The sequence below is a fragment of the Chiloscyllium punctatum genome, chromosome 34, assembly GCF_047496795.1.
Source record: "Chiloscyllium punctatum isolate Juve2018m chromosome 34, sChiPun1.3, whole genome shotgun sequence".
In the NCBI taxonomy this organism is placed as follows: Eukaryota; Metazoa; Chordata; class Chondrichthyes; order Orectolobiformes; family Hemiscylliidae; genus Chiloscyllium; species Chiloscyllium punctatum.
The window spans coordinates 66060969-66080277 of record NC_092772.1 but is presented as its reverse complement, the minus strand read 5'-3'; positions in this window follow the sequence as shown (position 1 = coordinate 66080277).

Sequence of the window (19309 nt, the reverse complement as noted above, 5' to 3'; positions counted from 1 at the left end):
CCATGTTCCTGTGTTCCATTCAGCCCCTCAAACCTGCTAGACAGGAGCAGTTGGAGGCTACTTGCTCCTATAACCTGTTGCACAGAAACAGAGGAGACCATTCAGCCCCTCAGTACTGTCCCACACGGTTTGAAGTGAATTGGGAAATGTAATTGGAAAACCCAGGCTGGGTATGAAAGAGGCCCCTCATCTCTCTTCACACAGCTTCCCCTCTCTGCAGCTTGTGCTCCATTTGTTGGTCATGTTGTACACCCAGATTCAGTGTGAATACAGCCCCCATACGTCACTCAGGGATGGCTCACAAAATCCTCTGGTCTCCCTTTCTGCAACATTCAATAAGAGAACATTCATGAAAATAACACCCACTAACTTTCCAATAACAGAATGGGAGAACATCAGAAACAGGGGCATGTTGTTCACTCCACAAGCCTGCCTTGCCCTTCACTAAGATCATGACTGATCTGCTCTTCGTCTCAAATCCTCTTTCATATCCAATTCTTCATAGCCCTCAACTCTCTGACAGGTCAATTTCCATCTACCTCCTCTTCAAATACGTTCAGTCATCTAGCTCCTCGAACACTCTTGAGAAAAGAAATCCTGACATTCAATCCCACCTGTTCAAAGAAAACACTTGCTGCTCCTATAACATGGCCTATTGATGTGAACAAAAGAGGTTGAGACAAGGGTTCAGGTAAAAATGACTGGCCCCGATATCAAGGTAGTGGTTAACTTCTGTTGACATAAAGGAGCTTAACAAAACTGGACTTAGTGGGAATCAGAGTAACCTCTCCAGTGTTTGGGGTCAAACATGCCACAAAGGAAGATGGTCATCATCTCAGTCCTGGGTCACCTCTGTACGAGACCCTCAGGGTAGCTTCCCCTTCACAAACATCTTCAGCTGCTTCATCAATGTCTCCCCGCCCCCACACTCCACACCATAAATCAGAAGTGGGGATGGTCGCTGAAGATTCTACAATGTACATTTTGTCCCCCGTCAGCTCCTGAACTGGTCTTTGTCCATGTGTAGCAGGATCCAGACTCCATTGAGCCTTGTGCTGTTAAAGTGTCCATAACATTCATGTGACAGCACTTCCTGACACTGCATATTGCCACAGTAAAATAAGAGTTCATTCAGCACCTCGCGCTGGATTCACAGGAATATGAGGAAGCCATTCAGCCCATTGACACTATTGAAGAAGAACAGGGACAGCCCATTCAGTGCCTCCAGCCTATTACTCAGGAAGGGAAGGAGTCTCGTGTGATGGACCACACCAGAGCCCCTCAAAAATATTTGAAGGCCGTAGCGTAGATTCCAATGTTTTCGTATTTTAAAGGAAATGTAAAGTGTCTGTTCCAGATGCAATGTGACTGGTCAAACTACTCGGTGTGAAGAAAAACACTATCTCCTTAAACACGAAAGAGAAAATGAAACCAAAGAAAGAGGAATTTAGAATAACGCAATTCTATTGGACAAGTTAACAGAACAATAGATCTAGGAACTATTACTAATGAACTGTTCCAATATAGGAAACTCCCATAAACACAGCCCTTGGCAAAAAGAAATATTCAGACACAGAATTTCACAAACATTTCTCCAATCCAGGAATTAAAAACAGCACCAAGAGAAATTTCAGAGAGGGTTGCAACCAGGAAAAATTGACTGAATCTTCCAACTCTGTGGAGACCCCAATAATTTCTGATGTCATTGAGAAACCAAAACCCAGTGATCCTAATCTGTGAGAACTGGTCACACCCATTCAGGCTGCATTAAAATAAACACAAGGCCTCCTAGCTGTTTACTCAAGTGGTCTTAACTAGCCAGCTTGGTAACAATCGTTCAATCTCTCTTAAAATATTCCAGGACAAATTAACCTCTTAAAGCTGCAACATTGTCACACTAGTCAGTACAATGAGCTGTCAAACAGGAACCCGGGTTAACTAGTCAGGCCCTTGGCCCTTTCCAATCGGACGAGGTTGAAGCCAATCACTCCCTTGAGTCACTTACACAGGAACAGCAGGAGGCCATTCCCACCTCAATGCACTTATACGGGGCCAGAATGAGGTAATTTTTGCTGATTCCTGATGTATGTCCTATGTCCAAAACGTCGATTCTCCTGGTCCTCGGATGCTGCCTGACCCACTGTGCTTTTCCAGCAATTGATGCTCTCCTCTGATCTCCAGCATCGGCAGTCCTCACTGTCTCCTAATTGATGCTCTAACATGATAAACAAGTGGAGCAGAGGCTGCACAGACAGATTGCTCCACGTTGTTCCTCTTGGCTCTGTTGTATATGATACACATGTGGGACTTTAACGTGGTTTTCTAGTGGTGAGCAGGGAAGTGATATGTCTTGTGTGAAGTCTCAAGAAGGCATCTTCCACCTCCAAGAAGACAACCTGGTGTTCTCTATGTAGGGTGGAAGCTGGTGAGAATTGGTACCTGCTTCAGACGGAATGTATTGTGGCTGCTGTTGGGGATTGTGAGCAACCTGACGTTCAGTACAGGGTTCACACGCCAACTGCACAATAACGTGGGGAGCGTTAATTTAGGCATATAAACTATTAGGATAGTCACGTTAGACTGATAAATGGACTCTCTAAGTTCAAATAATGCTGGTCTTGTTCATGTTGACCTTGTCTAGTGCACGTCCTGTTCAGTGTAACCTGTATGTCTTACTCAGTCCAAGTCTATTTCCACCCTATGATCTGTCTGGCCATGCTTACTTTGATCTGTCTCCACTGCTCATAAACAAAGTGTTTCCCTGTACTGAGATACAAGTGACAATAAATCAAACCAATCAATCCTGGGTAAAGTATGGAATTTCTCTCCCTGTCACTGTGTGTTTTGGAAATAAGAGTTCGCTGTCACTCCTCGTGTTTCAGCATCACCATTTCTTCATCTCTCACAGCTCTACAGATTAAACACTCAGCTTATTCACTCTATCCTCATGTTACCATCACCAGTGTCTGTGGTAAGGAGATCATTCCTTACAAAGGACATCAAACCTGTACAGAGTGCACCAAATGCTCTCTCAGCAAGACTCTACAACAGCCGGAAGATGGCTTTACTTATGTACTCGAATCATCTTACAATGAAGGACAGCATACTATTGTCTGCACCCATTACTTTCACCGGGTTTGATTTGGAGCAGTCAGCATAGACTTGTGAGTGGGAGATCATGCTTCCCAAATTTCTTAGAGTCCTTTGATGAAGTTACCAGGACGTTTGATGAGGGCAGAGTGATAGACGTAGTCTCTATGGAGTTCAGCAAGGCCTTTGATAAGGTTCCACATGGCAGGCTGCTCAGGAAGGTTACATCTCGTAGAATGCGGGGGGACCTGGCCAATTGGATACACAGTTGGCTTGAAGGTAGGAAGCAGAGGGTTGTGTGGAATGATGTTTGTCAGACTGGAGACTGGGTCCTTTGCTGTCTGTTATCTATGATTTGGTTGAGAATGTACAAGGTATGATTAGTAAGTTTGCAGATGACACTAAAGTAATTGGGAGCATGATCAGTGAGGAAGTCCATCAGAAATTGCAGCAGGACCTTAATCAGGTGGGAGATGGGCCGAGAAATGGCAAATGGAATTTAATATAGAAGCGTGAGGTCTTGCATTTTGGAAACTCATATCAATGTAGGAGTTTCATGGTGAATGGGAGTGTCCTGAGGGGTGCAGTGGGCAGATGGACCTTGGTGTTCAGATGCACAGTTCTCTGAGAGTGGAGTCACCGGAATACAGGGAAGTGAAGAAGGCTTTTGGCACATTGGCCTTCATCAGGCAGGATATTGAGTATAGAAGTTGGGACCTTATGTTGCAGTTACACAGGAGATTGGGAAGGCCGCACTTGGAGTATTGTGTTCCGTTTTGTCACCTTGTCATGGGGAGGATGTTATTAAATTAGAAAGGGTGCCGAAGAAATTTGCAAAGACGTTGCCAGGACCCAATGGTTTGAGTTACAGGGAGAGATTGGACAAGCTAGGACCTTTTCTTTAGCGTGTAAGAGACTGAGGGAGTCCTTATAGAGCTGTATAAAATCACGAGGGGTATGGATAGGGTTAATGCTCTCAGTCTTTTTCCAAGGTGTAGAGAATCGAGGATTTGAGGGGATCAGTTTAAGGTTAAAGGGGAAGGAATAAAAGGGAACCTGAGGGGCCACTTCTTTACACAGAGGGCTGGTACGTGGATGAGTTGCCAGCAGATGTGGTTGAAGGGGGTACATTAACAACATTTCAAAAACATTTGGATAAATATGTGGATAGGAAAGGACTGGAAGCATATGACCCAACTGCAGGGAAATGGGGTGAGCGTGGATGGACATTTACAAGGTGGACTCGAACCCCTCTGTTAATTAAACTCAAACACCCAGAAAAGCTCGCCTCACCTTGTAATCTGTTAAAATATGAGCGATACAGATCTCCTACATTCCACTATTTAAACAAAAATTATCAAGTTAGTTTCTTAACTTTTATAGTGAACACTAAACAACAACTATTCACAAATACAAGCCCCTCTATTCTTAGCTACTTACTATCTGACTCCAACTCTGTAAAAATATGCTGTTCCAATAACCCACATATGAAACATTAAAATCTCAAGACCATACAGTCTCTATCTTCCCCACTGTGTTCACTCTTTCAGCTGCTGATCTCCCTGGGTCATTTTTTTTTAAATTGCAAGTAGGTTTACATGAACATATGTCTTTGATAGAGAGTGTTTGAGATGGCCAGTTAGCACTCCTGCTCTACAGCAGTTACTCTGCTGTTGGATGGCAGTGGCTCTCCCTCTATTTTCAAAATGCTGGTTTTATATATTCCCCATGATATAATAATTCACATAATCTGATTGCTGTCCAGGTGTCCAAACAATAATATTCAAATTCTGTTGGTTTTGGTATCCTGAGCGTTATTTAAACTCTTTGGTTGGATTTGAATGGCTGTCAAAACAACAACCAAAACTCAGGTATCCATTTCTCAGCTAATGGTGACATGTGGAACAGTGTGACCTTTTGCTGGCATCTGTGGCTTTAATTTCTATTCAACAAAACCCGATGTGTCTTAAAGTGCCCATACATGTTTTTGGCTTCATAAAATCTTCCCACTTCAGAAAATAAAATGAACCAGCAGAATGAAAAGATGGCATCATTTCTTTTCCTCTAATTCTTAATCCCAACTATATGAAATACAAACGTATTAATCTCAGTTATATCATTCATATTAATTCTGCACACCAATACAACACTGGAATAAGTCAAATCTTATCTCCACTGCTTTCCTTTAAATCCGCGAAAACCCATCTGCTATCACATTGTAGGAGCCGCAGCATGTACATTTTGTGAGTTTAAAGTCGGTAAGGTAAGACTCCAATTAAATAGTCTCATATTCTGGTCTTTAAATATTCCAAAAAATGCGAGAGATTTGTCGTTGTCCACAACCATCTCCGACAATTTTTTTGTCATATACACATTAAAATATTGTCAGGCCAGTGTGAAACTTAATCATTCTTGTTCAATAATGGAGATTTTGTATTTTTTTTCTGGTGGATATTGAGTTTTTCAACAAGTAGCCAATTAGCCATTCAATTCCATCATCCGAATTCTGTATCAAAACATCTCTGACCCCTATATCCCAAGCATCAAAAACAATTTTCAAAGGGTTTCAGAATATTTGGTGTATCTAAAACTGGTGTGGTGATTAATCCTGCTTTAAAATTCTCAAATGCCTCTGGCATTGTTCTGTCCACCACAACTCTGTGTTCCTCTTTAATAAATCCATCAGTGGTGCCCATACGCTGCTGACATTTGGAACAAACTTCCGATAGAATCCACTCAGTTCCAAAAATCGAAGCACCTCTTTCTTCGAGGATGGTCGTGGAAATTCCTCAAATCCCTTCGTCTTTGTGTTCCATGGGGTCAACCTTCCATGTCCAATGTAATGTCCCAAGAACATCCATCTCTGCTTTCGTGAATTCTGTTTTCTTTAAGTTTATTACCAAGTTTGCTTCTTGTAATCGTTCAACATGCTCTGTCAACTGTAAAATGTGAGCTTTCAATCACTTGGTAAAGATCACTACATCATACAGATAAGCTGCACAATTTGTTCATCTGGCCACAACTCTGTTTCTGGGTCTTAAATGTGGCTGGTGCATTATTCATCCATATGAAATACTCGATAAAGGTTTTTGTCATCTCAGTATCTTTACTAGATAGTTTAACTGACTCCACGTTTTATAAAATTTGAAACGGGCCACTAAACCTGGATTTAAAGAGATTTCTTACCATTGGTGGCAATACTAATACGTCATCCCCACGGGAAATCTTCAATTTTTCAGTGTTTTTATCTGCCACCTGCCACCTATTCTGTGCTCTTCATATACTGTTTAGCAAACTCACCGACTCCATCTACTCTCTCCTTTACCTCGTACACATAACCCAGGTGTGAGATTTCCGACTTCGGTCCTGTCAATTTATATTTAATTAATTTCAAAGGACCTCTCACTTCATGTACGAATATTATCTCAAAGGAAGTAAAGTAAGTAGATTTATTTGGGGCATCGCTAATGGCAAGCAATTTAATGGGGCACCTTTATCCCAATCGTTTGGCCAACCATGACAGTACGCTGTTAATATGGTCTTCAGCGTCTGATGCTAACTTTCCAAGGCTCCCTGGGATTCAGGATGGGACGCCCTTGATTTGAAGTACTGTATGCCTAAGCCATCCATGACTTCCTGAAACAGCTGAATGGTAAAATGAGACCCTTGGTCTGACTGAATCTCTGTGGGCAGTCCACAGCGAGTAAAGAAAGCTACCAACTCCTCCACCTCCCTTTTTGCCTTGATACTCCAATCATTGAATTGCCTCTGGAAATCTGGTAGACACATCCATTATGGTCAGCAAATATTGGTTTCCACTTTTACTTTAGAAAGGGGAGCGACACAATTAATCATAACCCACGTGCAAGGTTCTTCAAATGCAGGAATTGGCAAGAAAGGTGCTGGTTTTATTACTGCCTGTTACTTACCTACCATTTGGGAAGTATGTCACGCACAACAAAAATTAACAACGTCCTCGTGCATTCCAGGCCAGTGGAAATGCTTCTGTACCTTATCTTGAGTCTTATGTACACCTAAGTGACCGCCTGCAGTTAGTTTGTGAGCTACCCGTAACACTGTACGTTACTGCTAACACAATCTGGTGCACTTCGGACCAGTTCCTTTCTGCAGTAACCTATCGGGGTCTCCATTTTAATTTTATGATTCTTTCTTTAAGTTAATAACGTTCAACAATATATTCTGATTCCTTTTCTGTGTGTGTGCATGTGTATGTGTGTGTGAATGCGTGTGTATATATCTGCTGTAAGTCCATGAGCCTTTCAGGACTAAACCCCTCTGCCTGACCCTCTGCCTGTTTAGGTTTATCCTGCACCGTTACATCAAACAGGGGGTCAGTTCACTGAGCATCACCCCATTTGTCTTTTTCGTTCGTTTTTCCTTCCTGCTGTAACTTATGACAGTGGGATCTTGTTACTACACAGTCTGGATAATTTTCTTTTAACTCACCAATTCCCTCGTCTTCCTTTGGCTTCTCCACCACAAGGGGTGCCTCTCCCACCTCACCTCCTGCTAAATCGTTCCCAAGAACAAACTATATTCCTGGATCTGACACTCTGTTACTCACTGTCACTGTTACTTCCCTAATCTTGTTTGGCATTCCATCCCGATGTTACACAAGGGAATGCTTAATTTCTGTTCTCATTCCACATGTTAACACGGTCTTGATTAACACGCCAGAAAGAGTGAAAAAGACTTTCATCTCTTACTATTAGAGGGTGAAAGAAAGTGAGGGCTGCAGATGCTGGAGATGAGAGTTGTAAAGTGTGGGGCTGGAAAAGCACAGCACGTCGGCAGCATCCGAGGGGCAGGACGTTGACGTTTCAGGCATAAATGCTTCATCAGGAAAGTGGGAGGTAAGGGAGGGGGAAGGAGGTTGAAAAATAAATGGGAGGGTGGGGGTGGAGCTTGTAAGGCGATAGGTAGATGCAAGTGGGGTGTGATGGTGATAGGTCGGACAGGAGGGTGATAGGACTCCTATCGGTGGTAGGACAGCTGGAACCCTCAAACCGTATAGCATCAACGCTGACTTCACCAAATTCCAAATCTCCCCTCCACCAACCTCTCCCAGATCCATATGTTCAATCTAGCATTGCCCTCTTGGACTGCCCTAACTAGCCATCTTCCTTTCCACCTATCGACTCCACCCTACCCTCCGACATATCACTATCAATCCCACCTATATCTTCTTATTGCCTTCCCAGTGACCCTTCCACCAGCTCAGCTACTACCCTCGTATTTATCTTTCAGCCCCCTTGTCCCCCCGCCATGTTCCTGATGTTGGGTTTCTGCCTGATATTCGACTGTCCTGCTGTCTGGATGCTGCCTGATCTGTTGTTCTTTTCCGGTGTCTCACTTCTCAACTATTAGAGACTGAGCAGATCCCGTATCTCACAAAATTATAACTTCTTGTTCTTCTCCCCCTGTTCTTTCTGAGTAAACTTTATCCACAGAGGTGAATTCTTTAGAGAGATCAGGCACTGCCTCCATACCCAGCCCTTGCCTCGGCTGTGCAATTTCCTGCAGCTCCTCGGCTCCACTTGGGGTCTCCTTTACCAGTTTCACTAATGCCACTGGGCTTAGCCTCTTCTACAACATCTTTCCCCAAAGTGTCTTCCTTTAACGCCCAGCACGGTGTGTCCCAGCTTACTGCAGTGAAAACAACTTTTTCCCTGTGCCCTTCTTAAACCACCAGCATTGTAATTTTATGTTTTCCACTCCCTTATCGTGAGAGCACCTGAGGCCTTTCAACACCTTTCAACCCCCTTGGGCTTCTTTCTTCACCTGTGGTAAACTATTGTGAGCTACTGTTCCCTTTGTAATGTGTGATCGTCCCTTCTCCCAATTTCTATCCCTCACAGGATGAAATTCCTGCTAGAAGCTAAATTTCATCACATGCCCCAGTGCATATTTACCTGCCATTTCTGCCGCACTTCTCACTTCTTGAACTTTTGATTCATTCACATGAATTCTTACTATCTCTGGAAGTGAGTCTTTTAACTTCTCCAGCAGATTAATCTACCTTCAAGCCTCACAGGTCTTATCCATTTTTAAGGTCAGCACCCACCTGTCAAAATGACTGTGGTTAATTCTTTCAAACTCAATATAAGTCTGACCTTGTTCCGTCTCTATTTTTCTGAACTTCTGTCTATATACTTCTAGTACCAATTCATAACCAATCAAAATAGCCAATTTGATATCTTGATAATCTCTTGATCCCTCATCTGACAGCGCTGCACATACCTCACCAGCTGTGCCCACCAGCTTAGTCTGAACTAGCATTATCCACAAGTTCACTGGATACTGCATCTGCCTAGCCATTTTTCAAATGAAATAAAAAAGGTTTTGACATTTTTCTCACCGAAATATGGCAAGTTACTAACCTAGTTGTATACATCCCTACGTTCTCCCTTCATCTCTATCCTGTTAATTTAACTTTCTTGTCTAATTCCTAACTTCTGAATTTCAAATCCCCTCTCTCTTTCTTTTTCCTCTCTTTCTCTTTCGTCTCTCTCTGTTTCCGTTCCTTTATTTATCTTCTATCTCCAGTTGCCACATTTGCAATTTAAGTTTTTATAACTCTTCTGCAATTACCTATTTCTCTGATGCATTAAAGTGCTTAACTAACTCCATTACAATTTCAGCTTCCCTTTTCTCCCTGGTTAAACCCAATTCCAACCTATTTGCTAATTCTAAAAAAATGTCCTCCTTCTGTCTTTCTAAACTTCCTTGGAAAATTTGGGAACCTCGTTCGTAATGGTAAAAGCTATTTCCCTCACATTTCATTTTACCAACCACAAGAAACAAAATTAAATGAATTTTCCCACTGGTTTTATTTGAAGATCAAAGACACTAATTCCAATGAGTTGGAATTTACTGGGACCTGTTGTATCTCAAATCTGTTCAAGTCGGTCCAAGTGCCACACGGCAAGGCCCCAAACTGTTATGACATCAATGTCGAACCCCTTTGTTAATTAAAATCACACACCTAGAAAAGCTCACCTCACATCATAATCTGTTAAAACGTGAGCGACAGAGAACTCCTAAATTCCACTAATAAACAACAAATAACAATTTATATCTCTGCAAGTTAGCTCACTGAGCTTGAAGGCATGTTTTCAGAAGTTTCGTCACCATGACTAGGTGACATCATCAGTGAGAGTATCTGCTGAAGTGCTGGTGGGATGTCCCGCCTCTCTATTTATAGGTCTTGGTTTCTTAAAGTGGGTGATGTCATTTCCGGATATTTTAACAAGACAATGTAGACAGGATCTAAATTAATGTGTTTATTGATGGGCTTCTGGTTAGAATACCATTCCTCTGAGAAGGTCCTTGCGTGTCTTAATATGTGTGTGTGCTTTGTACCAGTCAAAGTGGTGCCCTTCTTTGTCTGTATGTATGGAACATAGTGATAGTGCGTCATGTCTTTTGGTGGTTAGCTGGTGTTCATGTATCCTCGTAACACAACAATAGGACAGTTTCAATGGTGGAAAAATGATTTTATACACACTGTTTAATCAATGTGTGTGTGCAGATAAGTCGCATTTTTCATATGTGCACAACACATTGTAAATGAACAACAGAGACACAGTTAACGAAAAATGATGAATATGACGTATAAAATTGATAAAAAAATTAACTTGATTTGATCCTCTCAACGTTCCCTCCTTTTCTGGAATTCCCAACTCTAATCTCTCATTCTTACCAGGATGTGTGCTCCAAATTCTTGATTCTGGTGTCCCAACTTATTTCAGTTAACCCCCTTTCTACCGGGACTTCAATATGTTGGCCTGCTGGTATCTTTCCAAAGCTAGGGTCTGTCATATTATTGGAGATAAATATTCTGGCATCAGTTCAGCATTTAAACATATTACTCTGTTGTGCATGCACTGTACCAAGGACCACAGCACAGAGGCATTGCTAAAACATTGGGGGATGTTCATCTACTTCTTTCGATAATGTAGTTTTCTCATTTTCCACATCTACATATCTATATCCTGTCTCTCGTTCTCCCTTTGTATCTAGTTGAGAAATCCACCAATTATTCTTCGTGTCCCATCTCCCAAAACTCCTTTTTTTCAGTTTATATCTAATGCTCTCTTCAAGATGTAATGTGGTTATAATTAAGCAATGTAACTACCGAGACATGCAGGAGGAGCTGGCCAGAGTTAATTGGAAGGGGAGCTGAACAGGGAAGACCATGGAGCAGCAATGGAAGGAGGTTCTGGGGATAATTTGGAAGATAATACCAGAAATGCAACCCCAAGAGCTTGAAACATACTCATGGGAGAACATGGCAGCCATAGGTGATAATGCATCAAACCAAAAGAGAAAATATACAATGTGGTGAAGATGATTGGGAATCCAGAGAATTCATTGGCTTTGCAATTACATAAGGCTGGCATCACTGACACTACAGAGCTCTTAATCATAGTCAGGGAAAGAAACAGAGGAAAAAACATTCACTTTAAATACAGAAGATGCTATTTCTCAAGGAAAAAGATTCAGGTGAATTAAACATTTGCATTAAGATCAGTTAAATTCTTTTGCGGAATGTGTCAGATTGGAAGCAAGACCCAGGGAGAGACCCTCAGCAGAAAGAGATTATGAAAATGGAAGTATTTCCACATCAGAAACCAGGTTAGGACTCTGAGTGCAGGGATGATGGGTGAATGGGTCTCAGTGAGAATTGGGGAACAGACAGCAGAATTGCATTGCAGATATTGCAGCTCGAAACTGCATATTCATGTAGTGCTGTAGACCACAGCAGCAGGAGAAGCAGAACAGCATTAAACCACAACCTGTAACTTTTTGCCAGGATAACACCTCAGTCTGTCATCACCATCAACACCACCTATGGCTCAGTGACGAGTGTGGATGAAGATATCAGAGTCAGAATCACATGAACTTTAACCTGATGCTAACTCATTAAAGCTACCAGACTTGACCAACAGATCGGATCGAAGCACTGCAGTCCTGTCACATTCAGTCATAAATGATGATGGACGATTAAACAAATGACTGAAGGAGAGGGATCAACAAACATTCCCATCCTAAATAATGGAACAGACCTCCGCATCAGTGCAAAAGATGTTTTATCTGCACCATCTTCTGCCAGAAGTATTGAGTCGATGATACACCTCACCCTCATCATGATGCCCACAAAATCCCAGATGCCAGTCTTCAACCAATTTGATTCGCTGCACGTGACAGGAAGAAACAGGTGGACACAGTGGAAAGGACACAGACAATGGGTCCTGACTCCATTCCTGCAATAGGACTGACGACTTGTGCTGCACAACAAGCCGTGTCCCTGGGGAAGCTGTTTCATTCAGGCTCCAACTCTGGCATCTCCCTGGCAATGTGGAAAATTACTCAGCTATTTCCAGTCCCCTAAAACGGGAAAAATTACAATCTGAACTATTACCACCTCCTCAGTCCCATCATGACAGTCAAATTGGTGGGAGTTCTTTTTGACAGAGCTGTCCAGCAGTACAGAAATAACCTGCTCAGTGTGGTTTTTGACAGGTGAAGATGATGTGAAGGTGGTGCTGTTGTGGAAATGTTACTGGATTACTAATCCAGACCAGGCTAATGATCTGGCAGCGGGTGGAAGTTAAAGACAATTAATAAAATATCGAGATCTAAAATCTGGGGTCAGTAACAGTGACCTTGAAGCCAATATTGATTGCAAACAGAATTTCCTTCTCCAATGTAGTTTTAGGAAGTGAATCTCCCATGATTTCCTGTGCTGGCCTAAAACTGACTCCAAAGACGCTGACATGTGATAAACATTTCAATGGTCTCTGAAATTGCCAAGCAAGGGCACTCATTTGTATCAAACTACTCCAAGGTCTGAAAGGATGAAACCGGACAGAACACCCGGCCTCAGCATCAATGGGAACACAGTCCTGTCAACCCTGCAGAGACCTCCTTCCGAACATCTGAGAGCTTGTGATAGCGTTTACAGAGCTTTCCCAAGGACTGCACAGAAACATCGGGAATGGAAAACACATTTAGCCTCCCCATTCTAATTCATGGAAAAAAATCTCCTAAATGCACTTACCCCACATGATATACATATCTGTTAATGTGAGTAACCTTGGGAAGCTATAAAAATAGGTGGTGCAGTAGTACGTTTGGTCCTTCGAGTATGCTAACCAATTCAATATAATGATGGTTGTCCCTTCATTTCCATACCGTACTCCTGCTCTCCCACCATCCCTTTACTGTCTCTAAATCCTTATTTATAATCAGTGTCTCGGTTTCCAGGTGCGAGCGAATTCCCCAGGTTCCCCAGTCAGTGAGAGCAGACATTTATTATCATCTAAATGCAGAAAGACTGCCTGTACCTAATATTGTGGCCCCGTGTTTTAGAAGTGCCAGCCAGGGGAATTATCATCCCTGCTTCCAATCTGTCTCACCCTATCAGAGTTTTATATATCTCACTGAGATCTCCACTCATTTTCCTAAATCACATGAAATACTGGCCCAGTCACCCCAAACTCTGCTCCCACAACAGGCCTGTCATCCCAGACATCAGTCTGGTCATCCTTCGCTGCTCTCCCTCAATGTCAGGTTTGTCCTTTATTAGGTAAAGAGACCAAAACTGCACACAATACTGCACAAGGTTCAAGATGATATCTCACCAAGGCCCTGTACAGCTGCAGTAAGACACCTTTTCTCCTGGACTCACATTCCCCTGAAATGAAGGTCAACACTCCATTTATCTTCCTCACTGCTTTCTGTTTCTGCAATATTACTTTCAGCGACTGGTGTACAAGGAGATGCAGATCCTTTTCAATGTTACAGCTCCCCACTTGGTGGATCTGTGTACACTGGGCAGCGTGCCAATGCCATGCCCAGTATTGACTTCTGGTTGCAGAACTCACTGCACTGCATGGGCCTCAGAGGTTTATGCAGAAGGAAACAACAAAAAGGAGCATACGTCCCTTTGTAGATCAACATGTTTCAACCAATCCCTTTCAACTGGTAGGCTGCCAATTTATCGTTTCCACCAAAAGGCACACTGTCTCCTCTATCCACATTGTTCTCCATCTGTCACGTATTCACCCATTCACTCCACGTGTCTTACTCTTCTCGGTGCTTTTTTATAACCACCTCACCCACTCATAATTCCACATCCGTTAGTGCTGTCAGCAGGCTGGGATATATTGTATCTGATTCCAGCAACCAAATGTTTAAAGGGCATTGTGAACAGCTGGGCCCCAAGCACCGATCCCTGAGACACCTCAGCAACCGTCCTCTGTTAATTTCTATTTATTTATTTTGTGAATCTCGGAGTCACTGGCTGGGCCAGCATTTATTGCCCGTCCCTAGTTGCCCTTGAGAAGGTGGTGGTGAGCTGCCTTGTTGAACGCTACAGTCTCCCTGCTGTGATTGACCTCCAATGCCATTAGGGAGGGAATCCCAGGATTGTGACCCAATGACTGTGAAGGAGCGGTGGTATATTTCCAAGTCAGGATGCTGAATGGCTTGGAGGGAACCTGAAGACAATGGTATTCCCATACATCTGTAGTCTTTGTCCTTCTAGATAGACATGGTCGTGAGTTGGGAAGATGGTCTCTGAGGATCTTTGGTGAATCATTTCATTGCAGCATGTAGATAGTAAAACACTGCTGCTGCTGCTGAGCGTTGATTGTGGAGCATTGTTGATGAAGGGACAGTCAAACTGGCTGCTTTGTCCTGGATGGTATAAAGCTTCTTGAATGTTGTTGGGGTTGCACTCATCCAGGCAAATTGGGAGTCTCCTATTACACTTCTGACTTATGTGTTGTAGGTGGACAGACTTTTGGAGGTCAGGATGCGAGTTACTTGCCGCAGTATTCCTAGCTTTGGACCTGCTCTTATAGTTACTGTGTTCATGTGGCGAGACCAGTGTGTATCTGAGCAATGATTACCTACCAGTTATCTAATACTGGGGGAATTCAGTGATAGTAGCACCATTGAATGCCAAGGGGCAGGTTAGCTTGTATTTTAGTGGTGATGGTCATGGTCTGGCATTCCTGTGGGCTGAATATTACTTGCCACTTGTCAGCCTGGATACTGTCCAGATCTTGTTACGTTTGAATATGGACTGCTTCAGTATCTGAGGAGCCACAAATGTTGCAGAACATTGTACAATCATTGGCGAACATCCCCACTTCTGACCTTGAAATGGAAGGAAGGTCATTGATGAAGCAGCCCTGAAGAAGTTTTCGGTCAATGCTCGAGGGACTCCTACAGACTTGGAGCTGACTTGACTGTCCTTCATCAACCGTGACCATGGCCTTCGTGTCAGGTATGATTCTAACTAGCAGGGAGTTTCCCCTGATACCCATTGATTCCAATGTTGCTAAGGCCCCTTGATAACACACTTGGTCAAAGACAGCCTTGACTTAAAGGGCTGTTACTCTCACCCTACCTCTGGAATTCATCTCTTTTTTCCATGTTTGAACCACGGTTATGAAGTCAGGAGCTGAGTGGCCCTGGTGGAGCCCAAACCGGGCGCCATTGACCAGGGTATTGCTGAGCAGGTGCTGATTAAAAACACTGAGATCTTCCACCACTTTACTGATGATCGAGAGTAGATTGCTGGGGTGGTATTTGGCCGAATTGGATTTGTTCTGCTTTTTATATACTGGAGATACTTGGGGTATTTTTCCACATAATGAGGAAAAGCCATTGTTGTAACTGTATTGAAATAGTTTGGCGAGGGATGTGGCAAGTTATGGAGCATAAGTTTTCAGTACTATTGCCAGAATGTTGTCAGAGTATGGACTCTTTGGAGAGTATCCAGTATCTCCAATCGTTTCTGGATATCGCGTGGACGGAACCAAATTGGTTGATGACTGGTAACTGAATTGCTGAGGACCACTGGAGGAGGCTGAAATGGATCACCCACTCAGCAATTCTGACTGAAGATTGTTGCGAATGAATCAGCCTTATCTTATACACTGAAGTGCTGGGCTCTTCCATCATGGAGGAAGGGGTCATTTGTGGAATCTCTTCCTCCAGTGAATTGTTTAATTGTCCATAACTATTCTCGACTAGAAGTAGATAGACTGCAGAGCTGAGATCTGAACCGTTGCTTGTGGGATAACTGAGCTCTGTCTATCACTTACTGCTTATGCTGTTTGGCACGCGCGTTGTCCTATTTGGTGGTTTCACCAGGCTGACACCACATTATCAGGTATGCCTGATGCTGCTCCTGCCATCCTGAACACTCCACTGAAACAATGTTGATCCTCTGGATTGATGGCAATTTTTGCGAGGGGGATATGCCAGGCCATGAGGTTGTGCAGGAGTATAATTCCACTGCTACTGATGACCCACAACACCTTATGGACATCCAGATTTGAGCTGCTAGATCTGTTCGAATTCTGCCCTATTCAGCACTGTGATAGTACCACCCAAAATGGTGGATGTTATTCTCAATGTGCAGGTGTGACTTTGTCTCCACAATGACTATGCGGTGGTCACTCTTACCGATACTGTCATGGACAGATACTCCTGCAACTGGCAGATTAGTAAGGCTGTGGTCAAGTATGTATTTTCCTCTTGTTGGTTCCTTCACCAACTGCTGCAGAACCAGTCTAGCAGTTATATCCTTTGGGATCTGGCAAGCTCGATCAGAAATGCTGTAGCTGAGATACTGTTGGTGGTGAACATTTAATTCCCCCACCCAGAGTACATCTTGCGTCCGTGCTAACCTCAGTAGTTCCTCCAAGTGTTGGTCAGCATGGAGGAGTACTGATTCATCAGTTGCGAGAGGCTGGTACATGGTAATCAGAAGGAGGTTTCCTTTCCCATGTGCAAACTAATGCCATGAGTTACCGTTGAGCACTCTAAGAACAACTCCATTCCAACTGTATCCCACTGTGTCGCCACTACTGCTGTGACCATCCTGCTGATGAGACAGGAGACACACGGTGAAGGTAATGGGGAGTCTGGGACATAGTCATACTCATAGAATCATACATTACAGACAATGTCAGGCTATTACTTGATGAGTCTGTTTATTTCTACTCACTGTTTCCTGCCAGCTGTCCCATTCTAGAAACATGTCCATAGATTAGCCCCAATCCACTCAGATTTGATTTTGCAAATTGGGCTTGGAGCTTTAACAACAATTTTCTAAAAATCAAAATGTTTTACATCCATTGCTTCTCTTTCATTTGTCTCCCAGTTTGTTTCTCAAACATAATTCCCATTTCATAAATCTATGTTAGTGTTGTCGATGGCCATTCATTTCAGCCACAATAATTTCTGCTAAAACATTTACTTACTATGTTCTATGTTCCATGTACTCTATCATTTTCCTCCACCAGACTTGGTTTTCCTTGTATTGTTAGAAAGTTTTGTGAAGACAGAACTGAAGTAGTGGCTTCATAGTTCTGCCATTTCCCTGTTTCCCATTCTCTATTCTCTGGTTTCAAACTGTAAGGAAACTGCACTTGTTTTCTCATATTTCTCACATTGACACAATTTAACAAGTTATTACAGTTCACTCTTATAACCCTTATGAATATAACTCTTCAGAAACCCATCCATTCCTGCCTTAAACTGCTCAATAATTGACCTTCCACACCATACACTCACAGGAGCATGGACTCTGTGCCAACAGAAATACAGCACGATCTATACTAGTCCCACTTTCCTACACCAGGCCCATAGCCTGGAATGTTATGACACTTCCAATTACTCGTCCATGTGCTTTTTAACGATTGTGAGGTGATCATTCCCTCTCAGGAAGTAATCCCACAACCCCACACTCCGAGGTGAAAAAATATTTAAATCCTCTCTGAACCTCAAACTCTTCACTTTAAAAGTGTGCTCCTTTGTTCTTGACCCTCTCACTAAAAGGAATAGCTGCTGTCAATCCACCCTGTCCATGTCCCTCATAATCTTAACCTTCTGAATCACTGACTCCTCAGCTTTCTCTGCTCCAAAGTAAACAACCCGAGCTTATCCAGCCTCTCTCCATAGCTGATATGCTCCATTCCAGGGAACATCCTGGTGAATCACCTCTGCACATTCTCCAGTACAATCACATCCTTCCTGGAATGTGGCTCCCAGAACGACATACAATACTTCATTTTGGCCGAACCAAAGCCCTGTATTGCTCTTATAATCTACACCCTGGTTAGGAAACGCTACAACCAAGGTCCAATTCTTAACTAGTCCATTAACCTGTCCAGGAGAAAGTGAACACTGCACTTGGTGGAAATCAGAGCTTAAAAAAATGCGTTGCTGGAAAAGTGCAGCAGGTCAGGCAGCATCCAAGGAGCAGGAGAATCAACGTTTCGGGCATAAGCCCTTCTTCAGGAATTTGCCCGAAATGTCGATTCTCCTGCTCCTCTGAGGCTGCCTGACCTGCTGCACTTTTCCAGCAACAAAATTTTAAGCATTATCCTGTCCAGTCACATTCAGGGATGTGTGGAGAAGCACAATCTGAGCTTCCTAGTGTGCTGCCATTCATTCAGTCCTCCCCTGCCTGGTTCCATCTCCCAAAGTGCATAACCTCATATTTATCAGGGTTACATTCCATCTGCCATTGATTTGCCCATCTGACCATTCCATCCGCATCTTCCTGTAACTTAAGGCCTTCCTCCTCACTGCTAACCACCCAGCCAATCTTTATGTCAAACATACACTTACATATCACACCTCCCCCACTCTCCACCGAACCCACTCCACATTCACATAGTTTTTTAATGAAAAACACAAACAATAAGGGACACAACACTGATCCCTGTGGTACACCAGGGGACGCTGGTCTCCAGTCACACAAACAGCCTTCTCCCACCACCCTCTGCCTCCTGACGCTAAGACAATTTTCCTTGTAACTTGTCAAGTTATCCTTCATATTGTGAGATTTTACTTTATTTTTTAGTTTCCCAGCTGGAAATTTGTCAAATTCCTTCCCACAAAACTAAACAATCGACATCCTTAAACTAATTCAGTCAAACCCATTGGATGTGACTTCCTTCTGATAAAGTCAAGATGATTATCCCTGATCAAACCTTGTGACTCTGATTGGAGTTCAATTTTCTCCTTCTCTATTTTATCCAGTAGTTTCCTTAACAGTGATCTAATACTCGTTCATCTATAGTTCCCTGGTCTATCTCTTCCACCCTTACTGTGAAGTGGAATCGTATTAGCAGTTCTCCAGTTCTCTGGCACCTCCCTTATGGTCAGA